The 7,676-nt window shown below is 45.1% G+C and overlaps 1 protein-coding gene across 4 annotated transcripts in view; it reads left to right on the top strand.

Moving 5' to 3' along the window:
• The first annotated feature begins 1,916 nt into the window (after positions 1–1,916).
• The window catches only part of dusp8a (dual specificity phosphatase 8a), an 88,363-nt gene continuing 82,603 nt past the window's right edge, over positions 1,917–7,676 (top strand). For 2 of the 4 annotated variants that reach the window (XM_088610965.1, XM_088610966.1), the window contains exon 1: positions 1,917–2,236. The gene's annotated coding sequence lies outside the window, so the exon portion shown is untranslated. Of the gene's footprint in view, positions 2,237–2,360; positions 2,520–7,676 lie in introns of those variants that run through there. The other 2 variants (XM_088610970.1, XM_088610969.1) reach the window with 1 other exon arrangement.

Below are 7,676 nucleotides of genomic sequence, written 5' to 3'. Positions count from 1 at the left end.
GGAAATGGAGGACTGGCTGATGGGACGGGCTGTACTGTTCACATTTTTAAGGATCAAGGTGCGGATTCAGCCTCAGCAGGCTGTGTTGCTGCTGATCGCGACCCCTTGACTTGGCACTCTTCCGTATAAAAAAACCCTCAATGGTTCTGCTCTCCAACGCTCAAAACGCACAGAAATATCCAATTGCCAATACTATTGGCCTCCTCTCCGGTGCTGTCGCGTCGGTTTCCGGATCACATGCCGATTTTTCCAGTCCTGGGGCATCATTGGTTGAAAAATGACTCCTTAATAAAAGCTCGCTTCATCGATCAACAAATAACACCGTCCCGTCCGGCGACAGTGTCGCCCCCTCCTGGTATCCAGGTGACGTCACCCCCCCCACCACCGCCATGGTGCCGTTCCCGTGCTGGGAAAACCCGGCCTCCGAGCATCGCACTGTAGGCTCGTTCCTACCCACTGTTTTAAAATCTGCAGTGAACAGTTTTAAGTATTGCTTTGTCCCTTTCTGCACGGTAGATGTGCTGCTTGTGTGTTTTGCCTGCGCGGCGTGTCGTTGGAGACGGGGGGAGAACCGACACACACCCGTGCCGATGAATAGCGCTGAAATGACAGGCGGTATGTAACGGAGCTCAAAGTCCCCTCTGCAGCAGGACCTAAACCTTGCTCGACTCGTGTTGGACAGGTGCGGGCTTGACTCGGGGGCTGTGTCCAGCCCAGTTTGCACACCCGGGTGTGACTGGAATAGATCTCATGTTGTTGTGTCGGAGAAACCAGGTCACCCAAGAGGGGGAGATTAAAGGCTGTCATACCCGCTTGTCCTCGCACCCCAGACACACAACGCAGTCCACCGGCTGCTCTGAATTGTTAGCTCCCCATCCCGGGACAGGACTGGCCCGCCAGCGGACCGGTTCCCCTCCGGGCGAGCCACTCCGCCGGTTCTCTGGGCTCGGTGCAATGTACCTTTCCCGTGGTGGGGTTAAAGAAAAGGCTCTTTCATTCAGGTCAAACGGAGACATCGTGGAAAATACGGTTTTGAGTTCGTGTGCCCGACAACCGGCACAACCACGGCGTGAATCACGGGAAAATCCCCGAAATCAACCGCCGCCACCCGGTTCACATCGTTAATAACACGTTGTGCTTCACGTTGTGAAGGCAAACAATCGGTGAAAAGGAAACCATGCAGTACCATCGTTTTCATTGCGATTGGGCTGTTGTTTTTTCTCCCCGAAAAGAAACAAAGTTGGATTTATTGTTACCGTGAATACCCCTGTTAAGAATGAATGTGACAGTACTGGGAAGTCGTTAACAGAACCGTGAAGCTGGCCGGGATCGTGTCGTGCGCCGCGAGCGTGGGCGCGCCGTGTCCGGCCAGCATCTGCGGGGACGGGTCTCCTAAAACCCTCCACGGACACGCACGGCGGCGTGCAGCCACGCAAGCCGCGGTTATACCGGGGACGCCTCGTCTCCTGCCTATTGCATTACATGGCGGAAACACGGGAGTATAGTATTATCCCCATTCACACGTTTGTCTTCGACCTGTACTCTTCTGGAGTGCACAGGGGCTCCCGCCTCCCCGTCCCAAATGCGGGAGTATGATTTCCCGTGCTTAGTTTTAATGACAGAGTTTTATGACCCTACTCTGCAATCTAAGCATTGCCGATGTGTGACGGGGGAGGGGGGTAACAGTTTGGTCCGCACAGCGCTCTGACACACATTTCCACGTGTCCCCTTTAAATCGCAGAGCTCCCGGCAGCGGCCTCGTCTCCTTTAATCTGGAGGATCAGAAGGGTGACGTCAACCTGCCCCTGAGCCGCCAGCTCCGATTGGCTGGAGGTGACGTCAGCTTGTTTTTTTTTCTCTGAAGCATGACCTCATCCTTAGTTCATTTTTAGGTTCTAAAGTGCACCTTCTGTTTTTTTTTCTCTCCTGAATCGCTAATACCCTGTAAATGCAGATTGCTTATCTCCCCAATCTCGACCACACTCTTGTCTCCCAAACACAGGGAACATTAATTGCTACAATTAAGCGTTTCCTTTCTGTAGTGCATGGTTACCATATCCCCAATAAGCGCAGTGCAGCCTACTGCTGTGGCCGTCGCCCCTACCCCTCTGCCCCCTTCGCTCTCGTACCCCCGATTTGTAAACATTAATATAAACAGGCAGCGTAGCTAATGCGGAGGCGCTTTATGGTCTATAGAAATTAGAGGACCGGCAATCAAGGCTTTGTGGCGGAGGAGGTGAGTTTCTATTTTTTGTTCTAATCTGAAGATTTTAAAAATCACATTTTTTTTTTTGCGGCGTGTTTAAATCTCTCTTTGCTTTGTCATTTCCACCCCTTCTGCCGGTATGTACCGGTACAAGTGTTTCACATGGGCATGGGGCAGTAGCGGGAGGTGAACCCCAACTGGTATCAATATCGTATTCTGCGACGCATCATGCTGATGGTCATGTAAATGGTTGCGAGTCCCTTTCGTTTTGTCTCGAATTTCCCCACGGCTTGTGAAATGTGTGGTGACCAAGGTAGGTTAGTCCCCTCTCCTCCTTTTAACTTGTCAGTGTGATCGACCAGATGACTTCGTCTTCACGGTCCTTCTGTGCACAATATTGTGCGGCAATAACACAGCTTTCGATCGTATTCTCGGCGGACCTTTGTTAAATTGATTTGTTTTTTACCAAATCGCGTTCTGGCATCCCAACGATTATGAGTTTCTCTTGTGGATCTGCGATTCCAAAATTAAACCAGTCCGATTAATGTCATTATTAAGGCGACGTATGAAATTTGCGTTATTTATCTGATAGGATTCGGTAAATTTCTAAATTTCCATTAATGATAATTGTAGTAATAGCGTCACGGGCGACGGGATAATCTAAAGACACATTCATTAAAAGGACGACCATTTCTGTTCGTATTGGGAAAACTGTTTTGTTTTGTATCATGTTTTTGTACTGCTGCGTTTTCAACAAAATATCGGCGTTGCTTCTTTTACCACGCGGTGAAAATGAGTGGTTCGTCGTATTTCGAATTGATGTGCTTATGAACATGTCAGTTTTCTCGGGCAATGTGTATTTTGTGAATGTTTTGTTTTACAACTTGGAGGCTTGTTATTTATTTTTGGGAAACCTGTTAAACCATTCTAAGTATTGTGTATTAAGTAATCTAGTAATTAATTTTAAACTGAGTAATTAATCCTGATGGTAGGTCATCTTTTCTGTATTATATAATGTTAATATTCACTTAGTACTTTACATAAGGTGATTTTTTTCTGAAGGCTTTTAATGTCCGGATAAGCATTAACCATTGAAGGATAATAATGTTTTCGCCTCCGCACGTATAAAGCACAGTTTTCCTTTCATTGTACTGTACTCGTTTAAGAGAGAATAATTAATTTGTTTTAAAAATATGTGTGAAATATGTATACAAGTTTTATAGTTCAAATAAATGACCACTCTGTAGTTTCTTAAAAATAGGAGTTTTGTTGGAGGAGAGTTCAATATCTGAGGATCTGGACGATGTTTCACCTGCTGGTCTAGATTTCGAGCTGTTTATCGTGTTATAGTGTATTTTGTGATATGACTGAAACAGAAGTATATATTTAATAAATTGGTAACAGTATAGTCTGTTTTGTGCTCTCAGGTTTTCTTAGATATTTGCTTAAATACTTCAATTAAATTTAAATTCTTAAATTTGCTTAGATACTGCTTGCAAACGGTATGTACCAAGTTGTCCATTTATTCATCCTGTTTGATAATCATAGCTATCCATTAACAATATCCAGCTGATCTCGCATTGTGAAGGCATGAGACAGGGGTCTGAGAGACTGGGGCTGTGTCCCACAAGTCATTGCAGTGCAGGCTGAGACAGTGTCCACAGTTTCTCACAGTTTGCCAGACTGCTTCCTCCTTGTCTCACCGTGTGAAAAACTGCGGCACTGCCGATAGGTTCTCAAAGAGCACTCCGAGACACTGTCCACGTGTTCTTGCAAACCTGGGACAGAGTGAGACAGTGTCCGCCAGGAATGTCCTGCCCTGTCTGTGGAGGGCAGCTGTGCCTGCAAATTTACATTCCAGCTGGGCTCTTAACTAGCTAAACCAGCTGGTTACTGACTTAACTGGATCAGTTGAATAGTTTCTCCAAGCTCTTCAGCTGCGGCTGTCTTAAAGAGAGCTGGGAAACCTGCAGACACACTTACTGGCCTCCAGGACTGGGTGCCTCTGGTGTGCACGGAATTAAAAGAATGAGCCCTGTGTGTTTTATACGTCCACATTTCCTTTTCCACAAAGATGGTTCTGAGTGATAATTATAGTTTTTAATATCAATATAATAAACCCCTGCTTCTTCATACCTGAAATTAAAATGTGGTGTGTTAAAATGAAGCACAGTGGAAAACAAAGTATAGCCAATGAAAGCAAGCCCTTCCAGTAGGCATGTGACTGAGATCCATTTAGTTGTAGCCACCTATCTTCGGGAGAATTATTCCGAATTATGAGCAGCACTGAAGAGACAGCTTATTTGTCAAGGCTTGGGTTTTGAAGGAGGTTAGGTTTTTTGTCTCTTGGACATACTTGGTGCTCGATGGTTCAGAAAAAGCTGAGAGAATGACAGCAGTTGCACAGCGTTAACACACATTTCAGATGAGCTGCATGTGCAGATAAAAGTGGTTACAGATGTGGATTTAGTGTCTTGAGACAAAGAGTGACCTTATTTTGCTGTTTTATTGTCATGTGCGTCCCGAATTGTTCACCTACACCTGCTTGTGCGGCGCTGGCATCAGGGTGACCCAGTGCCCAGCCGCAGGCATGCAGAATGCTTCAGTCTTGCCTGACTGCTCTTGTCCAGTTCATCTCAGGCTCTGCTTCAACGCAGCTTTATTTGCTGTTTGTTGAGGCTAAGCCTTTTTGTCATGTTTGTTTTTCCCCAATCGTTTTCTGCATATATTCCCTTTACCCTCCTGGTGGTCTTATCTGGCATGGGGAATATTAATAATAATAATAATAAGAAGAAGAAGAATTGCTTACACTTATATAGCGCTTTTCTGGACACTCCACTCAAAGTGCTTTACAGGTAATGGGGATCCCCTCCACCACCACCAGTGTGCAGCACCACCTGGATGATGCGACGGCAGTCATAGTGCGCCAGAACGCTCACCACACATCAGCTATTAGTGGGGAGGAGAGCAGAGAGTAATGAAGCCAATTCATAGATGGGGATTATTAGGAGGCCATGATTGGTTAGGGCCAATGGGAAATTTGGCCAGGACACCGGGGTACATATTAATGGACTCAGTGTTGTAGGTATATGGGCTCTGTGTGATTTGAGAGAAGCCGTGTTCACGGATTTGAAGCTTGCACAGTTAATGGCTGTGAAAGGATGGTAAAAACAAATGGTGCAGCTCATTGTCTTGCATATGAATCCCATTGCTCTGATGTCCTTATACTACATGTGCTACAATTTGCATGGTTTAGGACTGTTTTATTTCCCACATGGCTGTGTTAACATTCCTACCTGCAACGGGTTAAATCCGTTTTCTCTGCTGTGGATTTCTGAAAGGGGTGGCTTCCTGAAAAATGTTCTTTGTTTTTAACACTATTTAATATTGGAGCACATTAAACAAGATCTGCAGACTGCAGTACAAGCAGAACGGCATGCCCAATGGTGGAGTGAATAGGGGCCTGCCCATTAATGAAGTCATCTCCTTTGAAAATACCTGTAAGGCTGACCAGGCAAACAGTGCTAATCCATTGGGCATTGTTTCTCCAGTGCGCACACTACTAGGTGACTGATTGAACTCGTAAAGACAACATGCTGGTCTGATGGATTAAGCAATAAAATGCTCCAAAATCAAAATAATAAACGAAAGGACTCTGTGCTGATGCTGCACACATTAAATAACTGCTGAGCTGAAAAAGCTCCCAAACAAACACAGTCACAGTTACAAAGAAGTGCTGATAAAGTTTAAAACACCAACAGTTAATGAGTAACCAGGCTGTATGACTAAAACTGGGTTTGCTTACCGCTGTTTGCTTTAATGTTTGATCTGCCTCCCTGCCTCACTGAGCGCAGATTATTCCCTCAGTGCAAAGAAAAGGAGCTTGTTCCTTGTGTGGATGAGCTGATGCTGATTTGTCAGTGGGGTGATTCTGAAGGGGTTTCCTCCATTGTCGTGGATCCTGTTTAATCAGTCTGTAATCTGATGACTTCACCTTACACCAGGCAGTTCCAAAGAAAGAAGGACTCGAAAGCCAAACGAAGGTCAACATGCTTAGATTGATGTTCTCCAGGCATTTTAATTGTTCTTTATTAAAGGGTAAATACAGTATCAGAAAAAAATACTTTTTTTCCAGCCCAAGACTGCAGCAGACATTTCTTCTTTAAATTATGCAAATTTGCATTTTTGTAACACTTTTTGTCTCAAATGGTCAGAAACACTCTACGTATACAGTAAGAGAATACCTGCAGTGTAAGAGATGTAGTCAGTCACCTCTGCTTCATTAAGAAGGTAGATGTTCTGCTGTCTGAATCTCTGTCCAATCTTGTCATTGCAAGTGGGAACGTGTTCTCAGTTGACTCATATGGAAGAATTAAAATGACTTTGCCAGTTAAATAATGAGGAATCTTTAGGCAGGTCATATTTTTCGCCTGTACTGGCCTTTTGCCACAGGGTCTTGAATAATCAGGTAGTCAAGGCTTCACTTTACCATCTTATTTGAGGGATGGAACCTCAGCACAGTCTCTCCAGTTAGCGTACTGGGTTGTTGGTTTAGAAATTCACAAAGGTCTTCCCCCTGGAAATTTCCGGAGGAAAGGCCGCCACCTACTGGTCAGTGCCATTTTAAGCCACAACCTGTTTTTCTTTGCTTGGATTCTATACTATTACTGAGCAGACCCAGCCATGCTCAGCATCTGAGATCAGCTGGCAGGATCAGGCTGAAAATGTGTAGTGCTGTTTTAATATATTGTATAAGGTTCCATGGGCTTATGTTTTTTTTTCTTTCCAGTTGTGTTTGTCAGTCTACTTCTCTGTATTTCAGTAGGATGTTCTCAGTTGCTCCCAAATTCAGTTGCTGAATAGTTCATTATCTCTGGATTTGGAAACCTTTTTTAGAAGTGATAAAAATCACTGTATAAATTCATGTCTTGACTGGGATTTTTTTTTCAAATTCCTTTGCACTCTAAATTTATAGAAGATTACAGGGGGGAAGGGAACATGACAAATGGGTATATATTCAATTCGGCATCACCAGTTCATTTTTGGTGTATGTATAACATGCTACGCTGTCATAGTTACTCCTGTGTCTGGTCAGGATACATGGAGACACATGGCCCTGTGCCCTTGGCTTTTCTGATATGTCCACCTGCTGAGTCTTTCACCTGTCATGGTCTCTCGCTGACATCGTTGCAGGCCTGCAGGCTTGTAAGGCAAGCAAGCGCCTGGGCTAGTTTCAGGAGTATGTGTTTGCCTGAAGGTCACAGGCGCCCTGTCTGATGATTCCCAGTCCTTTACCAATCCCAGTCAAATCCCAGTCATGGTCGACTAGGGTCATGACCCGGGCCCGATCCCGCAATGTCAACCTGTGCTTCAGGGGAGTGGCTCGGAAGCCTTTCATAATTAAGTGTTTAATCTAGACTTGTAGTTCAGGTGGGTAGCTGCGTCAGCATGCGTAGGCTGCAAAGGAACA

Source organism: Lepisosteus platostomus, chromosome 18, assembly GCF_059453375.1.
Source record: "Lepisosteus platostomus isolate fLepPlt1 chromosome 18, fLepPlt1.hap1, whole genome shotgun sequence".
Classification (NCBI taxonomy): domain Eukaryota; kingdom Metazoa; phylum Chordata; class Actinopteri; order Semionotiformes; family Lepisosteidae; genus Lepisosteus; species Lepisosteus platostomus.
This window is presented reverse-complemented; position numbering and strand designations above follow the sequence as displayed.